This window comes from Oryctolagus cuniculus, chromosome 10, assembly GCF_964237555.1.
Source record: "Oryctolagus cuniculus chromosome 10, mOryCun1.1, whole genome shotgun sequence".
Classification (NCBI taxonomy): Eukaryota; Metazoa; Chordata; class Mammalia; order Lagomorpha; family Leporidae; genus Oryctolagus; species Oryctolagus cuniculus.
In genome coordinates, this window is record NC_091441.1 from 17,085,524 (window position 1) to 17,107,135 (window position 21,612).

A 21,612-nucleotide genomic window follows, 5' to 3' on the forward strand; every position below is an offset into this window, starting at 1 on the left:
CACAAAACATAATATTGCAAAACCTCAAAACATTTTTTTTTGCTAATCTTGCAATTCATAATGACAATTTTATGTGATAGAACTTTTAGGATCTCTACCTTCTGTATTAAGGTAGGGTTTACTAAAGTTATGAAATTAAAAGAAATGAGTCAACAGAATGGGAGAAACCATTTTCAAACCACTTATTTGTCAGAGTACCAGCATCTGAAACTCACAGAGAACTCTCAAAAATTCAAAAGGAGAACAAGCAAACAATCCAGTTAGAACACAGGTAAAAGACATGAAGATACATTTCAACAAAGAGGATATACAGATGGCAAATAAGTACATGGAAAGCTGTTCAGTACCACCAGACATCAGGGAAATGCAAATTAATTCCACGGTGCAATAGTATGTATAGAATCAGAATGGCTACAGTAAAAAAATAATGCCAACACAAGTGGGGGTGGGGATGTAGAGGAGCTGGGTTACTCATACACTACTGGTGAGAATTACAAATGGTACAGACACTGTTTAAAAACTCTAATGTACAGCTCCTATATCATCCAATAGTTGTACTGGATATTTGTAGCAGGATATTATTGATAATATCCCAGTGAGTGAATGGTTAAACACACTGTGATACATCCACACCATCTTCTTCTCAGTGAAATAGGAAATCACAAATGTTTATAGTAACCCAGTGAATCCCCAGAGATTATGCCGAGTGACACAGCCAATCCGTAAAGTTTATATGCTGTGTGATTCCTTATATGCTGTGTGATTCTTTGGAATGACAAAATTATAAACGTGGAAGTCTATTAGAGGTTGCCAGGGATTAAGGAGTGGGTGGAAGTGACTGTAAGAGGGTAACATGAAGGATCCGTTCTGTGGTGATTGAAGTATAATTGTGCTATAGTTACTGAGAGATTATGAGTAGAGAGAACTGGCTAAAAGCTGCACAAGATATCAATGCATTATGTCATAGAACTGTACATGAACCTACAATTAAAGCATTAAAAAAGAAAGACTTAATAAGCCAGACATTAAAGAAAGAAAGGGGGCCTGCTTTTTACTGACAATACTTTAAAAATTTATTTAAATGAGAGGCCAAGTGATAGGGGAGGCGGGGTGGGACCAGAGAGAGAAAGAGAGATCTTCCATCCTCTAGTTCATTCTCCAAATGGCTGCAGCATCCTGGTCTGTTCCAAGCTGAAGCCAGGAGCTATGAACTCCATCCTGGTCTACCCCATGGGTGGCAAGGGCCCAAGTACTTGGGCCATTCTCCACTGCCTTCCTAGGTGCATTAGTGAGAAGCTGGATAGGAAGCAGAATATTTGTGACTTGAACTGGCACTCTGATATGGGATGCTGGTGTTATACCACAATGCCAGTCCCTATTGAAAATACTTTTATTAGGATTTTTAAAATAAGACATTCATGAATTATTGGTGTAATAAAAATTATGAAAGAAGGAAAGGGTGGGCAAACATTTGATGAAGCAGTTAAGACATCCCTTGGGATTCCAGCATTCCATGTAAGAGTGCCTGGCATTCTATCCTGGCTCTGCTTTTGGTTCCAGCTTCCTGCTAATGTGCACCCTGGGAGGCAGCTGTGATGGCACAAGTATTGGAGTCCCTGTCACTAACATAGGAGACCTGGATTGAGTTGTGGGCCCCTAACTTCAGCCAGGCCAAGTCCTGGGTTTTGGGCAGTTGTGGAGTAAGCCAGCAGATGGAAGTGCTCTTTTGGTCTCTGACTTTCAAATAAAGAAAAATAAATAAATGTTTTTAAAAGGAAGAGGGCAGTGTGAAATAGTGTGTGGGTCTTCACTACAGTACTGTTATATGAACTGTCATAGCCAAGAGGGAAACCTTGAAGAGATACAGCTTGTAGAAGCAAAAATATAAATAATTCAAGGATTTAAGAATATTTGGGGCGAGTATTATTTTCACATTCTACAGTAAAAAAAAGTTAAAGTATGATCCCCTAATAGCATTCATATTTATACCTATTTGTGGATGGTGATTCCTGGCCTAGATAAATACATTCATACTTTTATTGATATTGTGCAACTTTGATTGACATTTGAGTGCTAATCTTACAATATAACAACTCATATCTTTTCTTGCTATAAAAAAGGACATTTAAAGAAAACAACCAGAGCCAAATTCTGGGTGGAAAAAATACAATTATTGGAATGATGATAACAAATGAAAAATAACCTATCCAAGTTGTCAGAATTGGTTTCCAACTACTCTAAGTCAATTTTTGGTACAAGAGTTTTGTATTAATTTTAAGTTGTGATAAAACATGTACAATAACTAGTAATTAAAAGATAAAATATATTGGAGCTGGCATTGTGGTACAACAGGTTAAAACCAAGGCCTACCATGCTGGCATCCCCTTACTGAGTGCCAGTTTGAGGTCAGCTGCTCTGCTTACGATCTAGATCTCTGTTAATATGCTTGGGAAAGCAATGAGAGATGGCCCAAATTGGTGGGTCCCTGCCATCCATATGGGAGACCTGGAGTTCCTGGTTCCTGGCCTCAGCCATTGATGTCATCTAGGGAGTGAACCAGCAGATAGAAGAACTCTCTTTCTCTCTTCCTTTGCCTTTGAAATAAATAAAATAAATCTTCAAAAAATATAAAGAATTCCACATACAAGGGTAATGAAGACTAAAAATATATAAGGCATATTTGAAGAAAGTGATAGGAATCTAATATGAATGTAAAGTAACAACTGAATGGAAGAAGGAGATGCTATTGGAGGACTATTGGAAGGGAGGCTGCAAGAGTTATTATTTTTTTAACATTTGAACTTTAAAAATATTAATCTTCAATCCTGGCCAGGAGTCAGGAGCTTCCTCTAGGTCTCACACATTGATGCAGGGGCGCAAGCACTTGGGCTGTCCTCCACTGCTTTTTCAAGTGCATTAGCAGAGAGCTGGATTGGAAACAAAGCAGCCAGGCCTTGAACTGGTGCCCATATATGATGCCGGTATTTCAGGTGGCAGCTTTACTTGCTATGCCACAATACTGACCCCAGTGGTTTATTTTTAAATTCATTTGAAATAGTCAGGGGGTAGATATTTGTGGAGTGATGTTTGTGAATAGAGTGCTATTTGTCTTTTCAGATATCTTAAAACTACAATGATTAAGTCACTGCAGTACTAAGATCACAACAGACATAAAGACCAATGGAACAGAATGCAAATTTCAGAAATAGCTAACAACATTTAGTGTTTCACTTTTTATAAAGGATAAATGTTTCAAAATAGGTTCCATAAGCTATAGTGTGCCATTAAATGTTGAACAAACAACCCTCTGAAAAAAAACCAAGCAAATGTATATATATATTTACACGTCATACATTTTACTCATGATAAAGGATGCATCTATATGTAATAAAATTTACAAGTAGCAAAAAAATATATAACAATCTCTATGGTATAAATGCAATTCCACAAAGCTGGTTCTCAATGCTTTTCTTGTGTTTCTTTCTAACTTTGAATCTGTAGTCAACACTCAGGCATGATTTGACAAATGGAGTTGCATTCCAGTCTGCTTAGTCTTTTCCCAATAAATTTATTGTCATTAAATCTGATATGTAGCATATTGTTAAACTATTTTTCACCCTTGTATAAATTATTAATTAAACTGAAAACTCCTTCAGCTTTAGCACTAAATCAAACTCTGATTTATAACACTTGCTGATTTCTACAGTGTAAATACTTCCACATAGCCAATTGCAAGCTACTGTCATAGTCATGGAACACAGAGTTGGGAAGAGATGCGGGGTAGTACAGCTCTGTATAGTATTTCCACTATCCAGATGCGATAGTCATAACTGACTTCAGAGCAAAAATAATAGGAATATTTAGTAAAATAATTAGGAAATAGCATATTTTGAGTATTACCTTTGTTTTAAATATAATTTGTTTTATTGTAAGTTTACATGGTTTAAGAAATGACTAAATTTACCACTGGTTCTCAAAATTCCTGAAATTTTGGCAGTTGACTTTCATTGCTATTGTGTTCTTGCTCCAACATATCACTTATTCCTGAGACAGCCACAAAATAAAAGATTTGAAACTTCCTGAAATTTTTAAATAATAAATTTTAAAAAGTAAGTAACAAAAAAAAGGCTATTGGACTTTCTGGAAGATAATTTTGCAATATATATCAAAATAGAAAATTTGCCAGTTTTTCTTTGACCAAGCCACTTCACTTTTCTTTCATTCTTAATTCAATAAATTTATTAAGAACTCCTAATTTTACACGAGTATATAGATGGAAGGAAATTTGCTACCATGCTTTTATGATAACAAAAATTTAAAAGCCATAAATGTGTATCAACAAAGCATTGACTGAGCCAATAATAGTTCATTGATATGACAGAAAATAAATTAGAAAATTAAGAATGTAAGTATAGCTGAACAATTCAAGAGCAGTATCAGTAGGTTTTAAGATTGTATAGAATATGGTTCCATTTTGTAAAGAATGTTCTCTCTCTACATGTACAGATATATGTTAAAAAAATCCTGGACGAATATGCATAATGTTTTACTAGAGAAAAGCCTTCCTGTTTGGAATGTATAGTAAAGATTTATATTTCATCTTCATTTTTCTCTACCTATGTGACACTGATTGTGAAAATTACCTACTCTGAGCCATATTTTTCTTATCTGAGAAGCAGGATAGACTAGGTTCCAATCCATGCTCTGCCCTTACTGGTGATTTTGAGCCAGTAATTTAAATGTTCTGCTATTTAGTCTCCTTGTCTGCAAAAATGAGGATCATTGCAATACTAGCACCTACCTCAGAGAGGTATTGTATTCAGTGAATTAAAATATGTGCCTGGTACTTAATAGGTTTTGATTATTCTTATTATCTACAAAATAGGATGCTGCTGCTGCTGCTAAAATGTGCCTTATAGATTTGTTTTGGGGATGAAATTACAGAGTTGATATCTAGTAAATATTCAACAAATACTAGCTATATCTATGTTAGAAGTAATATAACAAACACCCAGCCTAAGTTTTCTTTATTTTTAGAGAATAGCCAATATAATTTATGTCACATTATATCCAGAATATAGACAACAGAAGATTGAATGCAAGCCTCTTGATTTTTGACTCATTGAAGAAAAGACCTTCTCTCTATTCAATTACTTGGCATGTTTTTCTCTTTTAAAATCTGGGCTGTCTCATTAAACAGCACAAATATTTCTATATAATTTTATTTCCAGAAATCTCTTTTGGATCATCATAATTCTTTATGATTCCATTAACACAAAAATGATTTGTACTGCCTTGTACTTGAAATTCTCTGTATATGGAAGCAATATAATTATTCTATTTTAAATAATTTAAAGTCCCATGTTCCTTGCCACCTATCCATGTGGGCAGTATATTATTATGTGTACATGGCTATCAGATGCCAGCACAGTGCCCTGTTTTTTAAAAGAGAGCCATTTACCACTTGAGGATCAGAAACTATATATATATATATATATATATATATATATATATATATATATATTAATGATATATTTTAATTTAACACCTGACTGCAAATGAAGGCTGAGTGACAGATCATATTTAGTTACAAATAAGGGAAGAACTCATTGCTTAGGAGTGTTCAAGTCACAGGTGAATAGCAAAAGGTTTTTATTCCTTCACTGACAGAATAAATTTATCTCCCTAAAAGTCACCTTTATGCTTTCTACTTATCATCAGGAAGGCTGCATTCTGTATTTCAATTTTATGTGGACAAGACATTAATTTTAAGTGAAAGACATTGTTCTGTGCTGGAATTAAATGAGGTTGTTATTGGTTTGAGTGGTAAAGGTGGAGGGTTTGGGCTCATGTTTGCCTTTAATGAGAAAAGAGCTATGTGATCATGGGTCTTTTAGGTTTTTTGGCACTGAGAGCAAAATATAAATAGGGCAATGAAGTTGAGAGCCATCAGCAGCTTCTGTAAGTACCTAGAGTAAGGGTATATAGCTGGTATCATCAGAAGGGGAAGGCAGCATAAGAATCTGTCTGTCCTTTCTCAGTTAAGCAGTTAGTATGACCACTTGGAATTGATTTTAGATGGAGAAACCTCAAAGTGTTGACTTCTGCCGTTGAGAAGGGAACTTTTTTTTTAAAATTTTTTATTTAGTAAATTTAAATTTTTCAAAGTACAGTTAATGGATTACAATGGCCCCCCCCCCCCATAATTTGCCTCCCACTCACACCCCTCCCATCTTCAGAGGTTACCTAGTTTGAACCAAAGTTTAATCCTTTCAACAATAAAGTCTACCTGTTTTTTAAATACCCTGAGGTGGGGGGAAAAGAGAGAGGGAAAGAGGAGAGAGGGAGAGGCTTCTGTTGTTCAATCAGTGTTATCAAGTTGGCAGGATAGAGGAAGATGGTGATTACAACAGGATGAATATTTAAAAAAACTTTAATGTGTTCCATATTCTCATAGAAACAAAGGGGTTTTGTTCAAATAAGGCCAGAAGAACCGATTCAAGCTGTGTCCAGGGAAAGCTCAGGTGACTAGAGAAGAGTGTGAACTAATTATTAATTAAATAATACCTAGCTTTCCTTCCTGACATAGCTACACTTCCTGAGAGAGAAGTTTATGTAATTTTCATTTTCTTACTTCACATATGGTAACTCATATGACCTAGTGATACCTTGCCTTTTCCTTTTCTAATTAATTGAAATGGTTTTGAAACTAATATTGGGTGTTCTTGCCCAGTCCATGGACACTTTTCAAGTCTTCTATTATTTGACCTCTCTGCTGTATCAGGGCTGGGAAGAGTAACTTGTAAGTATTCCAAACTACCTGAGATCCTGTTATTCTCATAAATGGTATTATTGGTTCAAAACTGGGCTTTCTATATCTTGGCCTAGACATTATGGGAGGTCAAACTCTCTACATATATCTCTGTTTTTCCTTTCCTTTTTTTTGTTTTTATTTTAATTGGGCAATAGGTCAAGCATTGCATTCAGTGCTTTAGCTATGTTATTGGCCTGCAATATTAATGTGAGGGAGACAGTATCACCTTCATTTGTAAAATGAACAAATGATGATGAGAAAACTGAAGTTCATAGTGGTCAAGCACTAACCCAGGATTAAGTAGCTTGCAAATGGTGGGGCCTGGATTCAAATTCAGTATTGAATCTCTGCCAGGCATAGATTAACCGAGAATTTCTGGGAGAAGCATACACCTGGGCTGAAGTCGGCTGCTCAGAAGGCATGTTTCAGTGGCATACGTGCCATAAGTTGAGAGAGTAGAGTGTTAATAGGAAGAGCAGGTGGAGTAAAAGAGTGAAGCTTTATGTTTCTGTAAGGTCAACCACACAGCTTCCGACTGCAGGGGAACAGAGGACAGGACTAAAGATACCACGTGAACTTAGATTTAAAATTCTCTTCCTAAAGAGAATTATTAGTTTAGCTCACAAGCTTCTAATGTCTAAATGTTTGTTTTACTCACAGGTTATGGGCTTTGCTCACCTTTTTTACTGCTGCATCCTCAACCTTTGATACAAAGAAGTTAATGAATCTTGAGTGTTAAAATTCCCTTTTTTCTTGAAATCCACTAAAATATATGAAGACATACTCTCCAAGCAGTCCTCCCCACTCTGACTCCTTTCCAACTCTTCTAGTGTTGTTTTCCTCTTGACCTTTTGATATTTCCCAAGAGTCCACCCTTAACATACATGCCAATATGCTATACTTGAATTTTAGGGGTTCTAAACTACACAATGGCTTTAGCTATCCTATATCTAATGCCTCCAACATCCTTAGTTCAGTTTAAATTTCTCCTCTGAGAAATTTAATAACTATATATTATAACTATATATCCCAATATCTCCTAGTCAATTTCACTTTGGATTTCTGTGGAAATCTCAAATTTAACAAACCTAAAATGCCTTAATTGTATATACTAGTCCCCCATATTCAAATACTTATGTCTTTCAGTCTGGATTCATTTTTTTCCAAGAGGAGGATCTAGTGCTTTCTTTAGACACTTTAAAAGTTTAAAGGCCCAAGAAAAAAATGTAGAACAACTGTGTATTCTTCCTAAGGTAAAACTCTTTCCCTCAAATCATGATCTTGATGATTGGGCAGGCATTCAATATGGACCTGAGCATGTTGCTCATTGCAAGATTTGTCATCCAAATCTAATGCCCCTGTGGAGGGAACACAATTACTTGATTTGCACATATGGCAACTTGTTTTGCTGTGCTGTCACTCCTTCTGTGACAAGCACAAGAAGAAGACACTTCTTCTTCTAAGGTTGGCCTTCCTCTCTACTTGGTTTCTACTCCTCTGTAAAATAAAATGAATCGAGACAAGGACCACATAGCCTAGGATTGAGAAAGGAAGTAATTTACAAGACAGAGCAGGTAACTGTCAAATAATAGAGAAAGAAGAACAATCAGAAATGAGGAAAGTAAATAATTTGAGAGGTATTGCAGGAAAAGAGGACGGATAACATGGTGATTAAAAAAGGAGTAGACAAGGAATAGAGAATAATGAGTAGAGAATTACAAGGTGCTAGAAAGGGAAGCAGTGAAATTCCTGACCATTGAACAGAAACTGAAATGAAAGACGTGAAGGACATGGAGAAAGAGAGTAGAGTTCTGGATGGAGAAGGTCATGTCTGGAGGGAGTGGGGCAGTGTGGGAGGTGAGAGCAGGACGTAGAGAAGGTGAGTGGCAGAGTTAAATCATGTGTCTGGTGCTTTCTTCAGTGAAGCTGAGGAGGTTGAGCTGTGTGGTTTTCATTGTCGTTGAGCAGCATGGAGGTGGTTGTGAGTGGGACAGTGTGGTTTTACAGTATGTCTGCAGGTTCTCGGATGCTCTTCCCTTAAGAGGTGTAGTATCATTCCCCTCTCTTTAAGCATGACTAACTAGTGATTTGTTTCTAAAAATGACATACAGTTAAAGTGCTGCTGTGTGGCTTCCAAGACTGGGTCATAAAAGGTCATGCAGCTTCCGTCTGGCTACCTCTTAGGGTGCTTGCCATTGGAACCCAGCTGCCATGTGCCATGCTCTGAGCCAGCCCAGACCACATGGAGAGATCCACGTGGAGAGGCAGTTAAGCCTATGACCCGCCACCTCGGCTGAGCTCCCACACAAATCTGTCACTAACTTGGCAATCCTGTCCATGAATCACCTTGGAAAGCAGATCCTCAGTCCTTTCACTGACCCACACCAGCTGAGCCACATGGAGCAGAGTAGCCTTCCCTGCCAAATTCTACCCAAATTGCAGACTTCTGCAAAAAATAAGTGATTATGTTTGTTTTAAGCCATTAAATATGGGTCTTTGAGTGCAGTGATAGAAAACTGTAATAAGGTTTTAGCAAAGTAATCCACAGAAATGTTTCTGTGTCAGTCAGTGTGTTGTGTTCAAAGAGCAAGGACATTGGACTTTGCGTCAACTGAGTCCAAGTTTTTGAGCACCCTTGTGGCTAGAACAAACTCCTTAACGTTTTGAGCTTAATTTTTCATAATTTTAAAGTGGGAATGATACTGATTTTGAGAGATTGTTGTGAGATTTAGAAATAATTTAAAGCCAATAATGTGGTAGTCATTAAAATATGTTGTTCTTTTTATTTTTAGGGAAGCTTAGGAAGAGCTTGGACTTTAGCATCAGTTTGATTTGTGTTTTCCTGATGGTTTCAGTACTGTGTTGCTTAGAGAAAGTTGTATAACGTCTCTGAATCACACATTCTTTTTCTGTAAATGAAGGATGAAATCTGCCTTGCAGAGTTGTATCAGTTAGGAACAGTGTCTGTGGTCTGCCTATGGTCACAGAGCAATGACTGGCATAACGTAGATGCAAATATATGGCAGAAAATATAGTAGGTATAATTATAAATGTAACAATATTATGGTCCTGAGCTTATCATGGCTGCTTGGAGAACAGCGCAGACAAAAAAAATTCTGAGCCAAACATTTACACCTTTCAGGAAATTGGAGGAAGGTTCTAGGCATTTGTAGAAGATGGTGATAAAGCTTTAGGAAGGATCATATAAATAAATTATATAAATTTCAAAAGAAGAAACAAATGATGAGAGTAGAATAAAGACTTAGAGGAGCGTTTAGAACAATGCCTTTCTTACTAATACTGGGACTATAGGAAATAGGCTAAGGAGATTAGAAAAATAATGAGTTTCTAAATATTAGAAAAGGCCACAAAACTCCAACGTAATGGATGTGAAATTATGAGAGAACAAGGGAGGTCAAGGGACTGAAAGAAAAGCAGTGTGATTGATAGGCAGGATTATTTCAAGGAGTTTTTATAAAGAAGGGGGAGATATATGGCAACCCCTGGAAATGGCTTAAAAAATGTGTTTTATTAGCATATGTGTGCCTGTCTTTAAACCCACACCTTTGATATACTATCTTTCATTGATGTAATACTTACTGGGTATCTTTACATGTTAGACACTGGTCTGGATACCCTATCCTCTTGGTCCTTATAATCTGTGCTTGAGAATGGGGAAGGGATTTCAGTGATGGGGAGACAGACCATAAGCAAATAAGTCTCACTAGAAAGAATGTTCATAACAAGCAATGCACCCTTACCAGCCACAAACTGGTAAATGCCCAGAAGAGCTCTGATAGTGGCAAATTAGAAGGAAACATTCATGGGCCTGGCTGACTGATTCTTGCCTTCCCATGCTGTGTACTTAGATCCACAGGTGTACAGGCAGACTCTTACTCTGCTAACTGGGGCCATCTTCATGTCCCAGACCCAGTTGGTATTATACTGTCTTCTCCCTTTCTGTCCTTCCCTGGGTACTGCTGGGCTGTTTAAGACTGTGATGGAGCACCATGAGAAGAGGGTCCTTGAAGGTTTGTCTAGAGAACATTGCTACCTAAAATGCCACTCACAAAAAGATAAGGCCCACTCACTGAGTAGCTCAGCTCTAGGACATAGATTACAAATTTAGGATCTGTGTTCCTGCATCTGGCCCACAGCTCTGGTTTTTTTCAGTCTGTACACTGTTGTCAGCATTTTAAAATGAAAAGATTTTATGTAAAATGCCACACTCTGAACACCTCTTTATTCTGCCTTTATTTTGTGACCCTTCAACATCTGATGTCCTTGAGTTCCACTTCCCTACATGTAACAACCAGATGTAACTGAGAAATGATTTTCCCTTTTAGATATGATATGTCCCTTCAAAGAACCCAGGAGAGATGTTGGGCCCATTTTGTTCATTTATGTTGCTTGCTGGACTTCAGAGGCATTTGATTTCAAACTCCAAAGAATCATGGGTCCCAGGAGAGAGAACTTGTTTGGGATGTGATCAGGGATGCCTCTCTGGTTCCTTCCTTTATTCTTTTATCCATTCACACAGTTTTTTCCTCTCTCTTGAGTCTGCTCCATCATAAGAACATTGAAAATCTACTGCATTGAACCTTCTCAGTGGTGAGACTGCGATTGGAGAGTGGAGGGAAGATAGATATGCATTTGCTCCTTCATTCATGGTAGAATCACTGGGAAATAAGTCCACTCTGGCAGCACCATTTTCCCAAGAACCTGGGAAATTAAGTCTGTAGAGCAGAGGACCAATCAGTGAGGACCTCAGGGTGGTCTCAGAGCAGCAGGCCACTGTGTTATTGCTAACTGCTCAGAGATGAATTGCTGTTAATCATCCTAAGGGAGCAGGTTCTATCATAGTACTTTAGAAAGTAGCTTTCAGCTTCTAATGGTTCAACCGTTTTGTTACAGAGATTCACATTGTACTGCTCCTTCTAATCTTTACAAAATTTACAAAATGATGTTTGATCTGACTTCTCTCAAAGCACATAACAGTCTCCAGTTTTACTCAAATTTCTTGATGCCATTTTTTTCTATCAATTTAAAGCTATGCATGTATTTTCCTGTGTTATGTGATGTATGTTAATTGAAACTGAAACTTACAACGGAATACTTTTTGTGATGCAGGAAACTTGATTTGGGTAGCCCTGATTGAACCAGATTAGAGCAAGGTTTTAGAAGACTACTATGATGTTCTGAGATAGATGCACAGCCTGGTACATGCCCAGTGACCAGTACTATCCTTGGTGCTTCCTGAGTTTTCTCTAGCATTTTACTTGGTTATGTTTATTTACCTGTTATAAATTATTCTTTTTTTTTTTTTTGACAGGCAGAGTGGACAGTGAGAGGGAGAGGCAGAGAGAAAGGTCTTCCTTTTGCCGTTGGTTCACCCTCCAATGGCCACTGCGGCCGGCGCGCTGCGGCCAGCGCACCGCGCTGATCCGATGGCAGGAGCCAGGTGCTTCTCCTGGTCTCCCATGGGGTGCAGGGCCCAAGGACTTGGGCCATCCTCCACTGCCTTCCCAGGCCACAGCAGAGAGCTGGCCTGGAAGAGGGGCAACCGGGACAGAATCCGGTGCCCCGACCAGGACTAGAACCTGGTGTGCCGGCGCCGCTAGGCGGAGGATTAGCCTAGTGAGCCGCGGCGCCGGCCCTGTTATAAATTATTGTAATATCTTGAGGTCCTTGAATGGAGAGAAGTAGGAGAAAAACTAGGTGCTAGAGAGATCTTTTCCTCAATCTAAAGGTAACTGAATTTATGTAGGAGAATAAAAAAAGATGGAGGTTGTAAGCCTCACACACAGCAGAGGAACCTTAACTGGAGGTGTCTTTGAGAGAATGTGAAAAAAAATAAGAGAATGTGGAATTGTGTACACCAGAGTCTTGAAAACCACATAAAAGCTACAAATGTTGAAAGGACACAAAATAAAGGAGTGATACAGGTTGGGTACTGTTAAATATTTAAAGGAAGTTGGCATTGCAAAAGTTACCAGGTTCATTGATTTAGCGTAAGTGTACTTTATGGGCACAAAAACTATTCAGTGTTTCTTACCTTTGTCAGACCATCTTCAGAGTAATTTATTGAACACCTTCTGTGTGCAAAGTCTATATTTATTGCTTATTTGTTTCACCTAATAAAAAGAACAGAGAGTACTTGGATAAGCTCCAGCTTTTAATTTGGTTCTTTCTTAAATTCAGTAAAATGGATTCATCAGAACTTTTAACACTCGTGAGACATAAACATGTCTCATTTAGTCAATACTTTGTACCATGAATATAGGGAAGGAAGAAAAAATGTAAAATATGAAAAAAGATGCAGAAAACAATAATCAGAATATTACCATTGAATTGATAAAAGAGTTATAAACCTAATCACAACTCTGTACCAAGTCATCATGCAGTTCAACACAAAGAGAACTTTAAGAAAGATGTGTTTTGCAAAGAGGAGTAGGGTATTATATGACGGGGTACTTATAGTTTCTGACTCATGATCAATCAACATAGAAGGTAGAAAGATCTTAGATCAAAAACTGTCAATAACAGTCACCTACTATAAATGTTCATTGTATTCTATTTGGGATTCTTAGTTTACTGTTCCATCTTTGTGCTTTGAGGTTGAGTTGACTGCAAAAAGATAGCTCTAATTCTCCACCCTTGCCTGTATCCACATACTTTGCAATGTTGACTGCAGCTCCATCTGTCAAGAGTGAAGCCTGTTTCTTTGACTCTTGGATCTGGGTTAGCCTTGGGGCCTGATTTGGTCAGTGGAATGCAGCAGTAGAGTTCCCTGAAGCAGAAGTTCCAAGCCTAGGTAGGCCTCAAGAGAGCTTATGCAAACCCCACCCTTCAATCTGTCTTTCCTCACTTGCAGTGTGAGAATAAACTTAGTTTGCTGAAGGATGAGAGACCATGTGGGGCCGACCTCAGTAAGCCCATTTGCCTTAAGTGTTCAGATACATTGAAAGTCTAGACAAGAGCATAAAATATTACTAGCTGGCTTGGAGTGGACTACATGTATATAAGTAGAACTCTCTAGCTTGTAATTCCAGTATTATGAGTTTTAATGAGTGGTTGTTTTAAGTCATAGATTTTGTGTTAATTTGTCACAAAGCATTATTGTGGCAGTAGATAATCTTCATAGGAGGAGTATAGTGGTCATCTACAGCTACAATAAAACCATTTAACGAACAACTCCAAAATATTACTGGTTTATTATATATAACACCTGTTTCAGGCTATAGGTAGGGCTCAGGACTGTCTTTCATTCTGACATTTTTTCAAGACAGATACCACAAATACAAGAATCAAGTTCGATTATGTAAGCAAGTTCACAGTCTTTCCTTGTATCATGCCCCTTGACATTCTGTTGGGTAGAGGGAGTCAATGGCTAAGCCAAAAGTCAGTGTGACCATGTAAACTTTACCTACCCCTCTGGAGGTGCTGAGAAGCCACATGGCCAAAAGGAGGGATACATAATCCTATTACAGGAAACAAATGAAGAAGCAGGAATAATGACTGAGCACAGGGAGAACTGTTTGGACTATAGGATGGGGAGACTGTTTTCTCAAACACTCGATGGAACTTGATAATGTAGCAAGAGTTTGTCCCAGAAAAGAGCCGGAATAGCAAAGAAAGACCTGTAGTAATCGATATGCTACTATGAATGTTTTTTGCTTCCTGAAACATAATAGGAGTATGTAAAAAACGTTTCCACTTTTTCTTGGCTAACTCACTGCTCTAGCCCAGTCCACTTATGTTCACCACGTTGGAGGGTTGTGTAGTGCTGTGCCTTCTTTTGGTTCTGTAATTTCCTCTGTCTCCCTGTGAGTGAAGCTTCATTTGTTGTGCTGAATTGCACAAGAAGGAAAATATCTTTCTTCTACTCTAAAAAATGGTGGAGCCAGCAAAAGATAATCTACTGTAGTCTGGTACCTATTCTAATTATAAATATGTTCTTTAGTCTGACCTGTAAATTGAACTGAAACAGCTAAATCAGAGACTAAATTCATGTTAACAAAGAAATCCAGAACTTTACCTGTATGTAACATACTACATAAAAAGTGCTCTAAACACTTCTCTATTTGAAGGTTTCAGAATCTAAACATTGTTTTTTGTGGTTGACTCTTTTTCTTAAAAGATTAATTTATTTATTTGAAAGGATTACAGAGAGACAGAGAGAGACATCTTCCATCTGCTGGTTCTCTCCCCAAATAGCCACAACATTTGGGGCTGGTTCAGGCTGAAGCCAGGAGCCAAGATCTTCTTCTGGGTCTCTTATGTGGATGGAGGGGCCAAAGCATTGGGCCCATCCTCCACTGCTTTCCCAGGCACATTAATGGGGAACTGGATCATAAGTGGAGTACCAGGTCTCGAACCGGCAACAATATGGGATGCTGACATCGCAGGTGGCAGCTGTATCCACTATGCCACAATACTAGACCCTGTGGTTGACTCTTAGTATTGTTTTTTTTTTTTTCATTGACAAGTCTTGCCTTGAACATTGCTGCTTTATTATTGAGAAATTGTGACAGTCACAAAATTAATTTTTCTATACTGATATCTCCTGTCTGAAATGCTTGGGATCAGAAATATTGTGTATTGTTTTTCATTTTAGATATTCACCAATACATAATGAGCCATCTTGGGGAGGGGACCCAAATGTAAACATGAAATTTATTTATGTTTCATGTATGTCTTATACATTCAGAGTGAAGGTGCTTTCATACAATATCTTAAATAATTTGAAGATGAAACAGCGTTTTATGCTGTGGAATTTGCTACCATGGCATCATGTTGATGCTCAGAAGTTTCAGACTTTGGAGGATTCTGGATTTTCAGATTAAGGATGCTCAATCTATATCTACAGTCATTTATTGGCAGATCTCATTTGAAATAACACTTGAAACATGGAAATACTATAGATGTGTTTGGTTTGCCTTATAAATTTGTTAATTAAAGATGATTTCTCTACCTATCTGGCTTCCTGTGTCTTATAGAAGCACCGGTTCTTGGCAAAGAATCAGGTCCCCCACCAGAAATTTGAATCACCCCTCCTTTTTTCCTTTCATCACCCACCTGTCAAGCACCTATGATGCCAGGTGAGAGGTCCATTATATTTCTTAGGAGCAAAAATGTCAGAGGAGTTGAGGAGACAGAAAACAAGAGTTATGAGCCATAAAGCAGTAACAGAGAGCTAAGGGAGAATAGGAAATAAGTGGAATGGGGGTAGCTGGAAACAGAGATCTAGTTAAGTCTGAATGTAGAAGAGTTGGAGACCAGCCAGCCAAGTGAAATGCACCTGTTGAGATACCAATTGATCTCACTTTCTAGGCTCAAAATATTTATTCTTAGTCAACCTTACTATTTTACTCTACTCCTCCAGTTCTCTGTTCTTAGTTGGGTCATCTATGCTGGAGAGAAGTAATTTAGGCAATTCTACCTTGAGATTCCCTGTGTTTAATGTTTCATCCAACCCAACCTGAAAACAGAGCAGACAGAATGAATAGAGAACTCACTGAGGGGAGAAAAAGATTAATAGGAATAAATCCTAAACCAAATTCTTTTTAAAAATTTAATTAAAGAATGCCAGAGCTGGAAAGGAGTCAAGACACTATATGTTTAACCTCTAATTTCATAGATGAACTGACATCCAGAATAAGTAAATTGGCTTCTTCAAGGTAATGGAAATGCCAGAGCCAGTATCTGAGCCAGACTCCTAACCCTGGACCAGTGCTCTTAATTCTGAACTTCATTTCTGCACAGAGGAATGAGGGAAATTTTGCAGTTACTTTCTATGGCATCAGCAAGGTTAATGAATCCTTTCAACAAGCAGGCATTTTAGTGCACCTATTCAGCCTTTCACTTAACAATATTTAATAATGTCTATTGTAAGTTCCATGTATAATACAGTAAGCACACAGAGCCAATAATATTTTATGCATTCTCATCAAGAATGAAATTGTAAGGGCCATAAATGGTTTGATGGAAGAGGACGATGAGCAGGCGGATCACAAATCACATTTGCTCGGCTGAAAGAGCTGAGTGACTGTGGACAGGAATCTTCCTCTCTGACAGGTCCACAGCCAGACACCTGGCAAAGACGTATAAAGACATCTGCCATTTATGTGTTGTTCTGGTCAAAGGCTGATGATAGCATTGGAATGTTTGCCCCTGCTGCACATTAATCTTTACTGTTTGCATGTATTGAGTATTAATGGTGATTGTTGAACACTTACCGGTTGAATGATATTGTGCTAAGTTTATCCATTCATTCCAACAACCATTATCTATCGAATGACTACTATGTGTTTGGCCCCATTCTATTTCTTTTTTTCCTCCTCTCAATAATCAGGATACAGGTACTCATTTTTTTTTCCCATTTCTTTTTTTTTTTTTTACTTTTATTTAATAAATATAAATTTCCAAAGTACAGCTTATGGATTACAATGGCTTTCACCCCCATAACTTCCCTCCCACCCACAACCCTCCCATCTCCCGCTCCCTCTCCCATTCTATTTGCATCAAGATTCATTTTCAAGTCTCTTTATATACAGAATATCAATTTAGTATATATTAAGTAAAGATGTTTTATTACTCATATACAGCAAAGTAAACTGAGAGTTAGGTTAAGTAAAAGGCACTAAATCATGTGGCTATTTATTGTGAAAGCTTTTTTTTATTGTGCAAGAGTTTTTTTTTTTTTTTTTATTGCATTCAGAGCCACAAGTGGGACTTTTAATCACTAACTGTGTGGCTCCTCCTGTTATCAGAGTCTAGACATAACACAGAGTGGGAAAAGCCTGATTAAAATTTTCTAAGTCAAGGCTAGTCTTGGATGTGAATTGAGGTAGTTACTCACATGGTACAATCTGAGATTCTTGGGGGACTCCCTTGCCCCAAGGAGTTTCCATCTAATACCACAGTGCCAAAAAACACCCACAAATACAAGTGCTTTCTTTTAGATTATTACACTGATGACTCTCAAATGTAAACACAAGATCTGTCTCCAGTTTAGACTTTCTGCTAAACTGAAAGGTGATTTTCTAGGTACTTTGTAGATGTTTTACAGGTATATCAAATAAGGCTTTCTAAAATTGAACTTCATTAGTTATCAGGAAATGCAAATCAAAACCACAGTGAAATAGCATTTCACATCTTCCACTAGGATGGTCAAAAAAAAAAAAAAAAAACACCAGCAAATAATGTTGAAGGATATGGAGGAACTGGAACCTTCATTACAGAGATGGTAGGAGTATAAAATGGTGCACCTGCTTTGAACAATAGTCTTGTGGTCCCTCAAAAGTTATTGATGGAATCACTCACCATTTCTGCTTTTAGGTGTTTACCCAAGAGAATTGAAAGAATATGTCAACACAAGTCCTTTGGCACAAATGTTCATAGTAATACAATTCTTAGTAGGCAGAAGGAGGAAGCAACCAAAATGTTCAACTGATGATTAGATAAATAAAATGTGGTATATCCAAATAATTGAATAATATTCAGAAACAAAAATTAATGAAGTACTAATATGTGCTACAACATGAACAAACTTTGGAAATAGTATGCTCAGTGAAAGAAGCAAATGACAAATGATCATGTGTTCCATGATTTCATTTAATTGAGATGTCCTGAATAGGCAAATCTATAGATCCAGAAAGTAACGTAATGGTTGCTTAGGGATTGGCGAGAAGTGTTGCAGAAATGGAGAATGATGGTGAGTGATGGCCCATGGGCAGCTATAGGATGAGCTCTACAGCAGGGAGAGGTAGTTAAGTGTCAGACTCTGCCAGCTGTTCGCTGTGTGACTCCTAGGTAAGCGATACGACATTTCTAGGCCTCAGTTCCCCCCAGAAAAGCCTGCTTATAGGAATCCAAGGGGATGAAATGAGATCAGCTGGCTAAACTCCTATGCAGTGTTTGGTACTTGACAGGCAGTGACTCAGTGTGCTGCATTCTGAAGGGTACTTTGAAGATGCTTTTCCCGTATATCCTGTACACTAAATATAGAACTTTATGCCACACTTGGTGGTAACTTACTGTATGTCAGTTCAACAGGTATCTATCATGGCCTATAATGCCAGCTCCTGGGCTAGCAGGCCCCACGGGGGACTTCTAAAAGATGAAATGGACTAGCAACTGACAAAACAATTTATATCTTCAAGGTTCCTTTAATTGGTTCCTATATATCATGGACTATTGTATTTTATTAGAAGGGGGAGGGTTGGAGGGATGGATGGATGGAGGGAGGGAGGGATGGGAGAAAGAGGAAGAGAAACAGAAGGAGAAAGAGAGAGAGAGAGAGAGAAAGAGAGAAAGGTTTTTGCATTCGTTGATTTACTCCCCAAATGCCCACAACAGTTAGAGCTAGTCCAGGCCAAGGCCAGGAGCCCAGTAATCAATCAAGGTCTCCTGCATGTGTGCCAGGGACCCAGGTATATGAGTCTTCATCTGATGCCTACCATGATGTATATTAACAGAGAGCTGAAAGCAGAAGTGGATCCAGGACTTGAACTCAGGCACTCTGATATGGGATGCAGGTATCCCAGTGGTGTATTAACCACTGTGCCAAATGCTCACCCATGGGCTATTTTAATAATAAAGAATGTTAAATGAAAATATCTTGAGAAACATAAACTACTTGTGAACTATATCATATGTCACAGTGCAAAGGGTTATTAACACTAGTATTTAGGGTACCTAAAAGGATATATATGCATATATGTGTTTCCAAATAATCAGACCCCCTAGCCTTTTCTCCAGGCGATATCTAGTCAGACACCCAAGAACTCAATACCTTCTCTGTGTTGCATTGATTATACCCCTGAATTTATTTCCAGGGTTTTGTTTTCTAAGAGGAAATAGAAATTTTTATATTTTCTATGCTATTTCCTGGGTTCTTCCTTCTCAATTAGGAAAGCCAATGCAAGCCTAGCTCTGCTCCTGAGCAACACAGACAACACTGGCCAGAACAACATCATTTCCCCAAGTAGAGCAGAGGATGCTGAAAGAAGAAACTGACCGAATAAAGTGAAGCAAACAACACCTTCGATGCACATTTTAGTGATCAGTGCTATATTTAGCTTACATTGTTCCTCAGAGCTGATTAGGTCTTGAGATCAATCCTAGCCACAGAGGGTGCATCTGGTTTCAGTTGTTCACGCTCACAATAATAAAGGGCTGCCAAAGATATCTTTGGCTTCATGGTTTTATTTTGAAGTGGCCCCATTTTCATCTGTGACTGAAATAAAAAAAATTGTGATGATTTCTAGGGAAATGACAATGCTGAAAGGATGTCTAGTGGTGATATATGATGTTCTTTCTTCCTTAACATATATTTGTTCTCATTATATTCCAGAATAAAAATGCTGTCAATAGAAAGAAATTAACACCAAAAATGATAATACCGGTATATATTTCATTACAAAGAGTTCTGTATTTTGTTGTCAAAACACCAGAAACACATATTGGAGTTTGTATGAGCTCACATTTAAAAAAATATTTTATTTATTTATTTGAGAGGTAGAGTTACAGACAGAAATGGATAGACATAAAGGTCTTCCATCTGCTGGTTTACTCCCTAGATGGCTATAATGACCAGAGCTGGGCCAATATGAAGCCAGGAGCCAGGAGCATCTTCTGGGTCTCCCATGTGGTTGCAGGGGCCCACTGCTTTCCCAGGCCATAGCAGAGAGCTGGATCAGAATTGGAGCAGCTGGGACTCAAACTGGAACCCATATGTGATGTCAGCCCCATAGGTAGAGGCTTAACTCATTATGCCATAGTGCCTGCCCTGAGCTTACATTTGACAAAACATTTGTAAACTAATAACACCTACCATTTATTGAAAAGCTATTCTGTTTTGGGTACCATACTATATATACATCATGTTATTTAAACTTGATATAAAAATATAGACTATCACAATAATAGAAATAAAAATACAATTTATTCTTGTTTCACAGATGTAAAAACGGAGGCCTGAAGAGGTGAGGCAACTAGTTCAAGGTGACATAGCCAGTATGTGTCTCATTCAAGGTCACACAGCCAATGTGTGCTAACTACATGGTTACGTTTCCCTTAATAGAGGAATAGATACCTACAAATGTTAATTGTCTCTGTGAGGTGGAACTTTTTTTAAGCCTATGTGTATTGTCTATGTGGGGAGCAACTCGGACTATACTGCTACTGGAATTAAGACTTATTCTATGCATCTGCTCTCCCACAATATGGCGCTGGGAGAGGAGAAAACAGCTTCTACACAGCTGCCTCTTGCCAACTTGAGTGATGACCTCCAGGAGCTGATCCTGCTCCTGATTGGAGGAGAGCAACGTACTCGGCGTGTGGGCAGCCGAGTTGGGATTGGCGGAGGAGGACTATAAAGGAGGAGAGAGACAACATGCACCAGGAACATCTAAGGGGAACATCTATCTGAAGGAACACCTGTGCAGCCCCCTAGAGAGCCGGCCGGCGGTGTGCTGCTCCCCTGCGGAAGTGGGGAAGGTGGCCAGGGGGAACCGCCCTTCCACGGAGGTGGAGGGACGGCAGCCAACCCGGGAAGAACCAGCAGCAAACCCGGGGAGGGCCGAGCAGACGAAAGAACAGCGCAGGGTCCTGTGTCGTTCCTCCATGAAGAGGGGGAGCGACATAATGGTGCCGTGACTCGGATATGAAGCCTAGGCAGGGTTTAGTGTCGTTCCCCCATGAAGACGGGGAGCGACAGTCTAATTTTCTTCAAGGAACTTAGATTATTTGCTTGATAAGCAATGGGGAGTAGTAAATTGAGACATCAGCAACTT

The 21,612-nt window shown here is 38.5% G+C and overlaps 1 protein-coding gene, 1 long non-coding RNA gene and 1 pseudogene across 5 annotated transcripts in view; 1 reads left to right on the plus strand and 2 right to left on the minus strand.

The window, feature by feature from the left end:
- The window catches only part of LOC138843996 (ribosomal protein uL30-like), a 36,380-nt pseudogene extending 22,109 nt beyond the window's left edge, over positions 1 to 14,271 (minus strand).
- The window catches only part of LOC103349393 (uncharacterized), a 126,484-nt gene extending 105,179 nt beyond the window's left edge, over positions 1 to 21,305 (plus strand). The window contains exons 4-5 of the long non-coding RNA XR_007921425.2: positions 20,172 to 20,222; positions 20,779 to 21,305. This is a non-coding gene — a long non-coding RNA (uncharacterized lncRNA). The remainder of the gene's footprint in view (positions 1 to 20,171; positions 20,223 to 20,778) is intronic.
- The window catches only part of CDH20 (cadherin 20), a 245,448-nt gene that overhangs the window by 106,370 nt on the left and 117,466 nt on the right, over positions 1 to 21,612 (minus strand). For 2 of the 4 annotated variants that reach the window (XM_051851166.2, XM_070050089.1), the window contains exon 2: positions 12,870 to 12,948. The exons of the other annotated variants lie outside the window; for them this stretch is intronic. The gene's annotated coding sequence lies outside the window, so the exon portion shown is untranslated. The remainder of the gene's footprint in view (positions 1 to 12,869; positions 12,949 to 21,612) is intronic. 4 annotated transcript variants of the gene reach the window in all.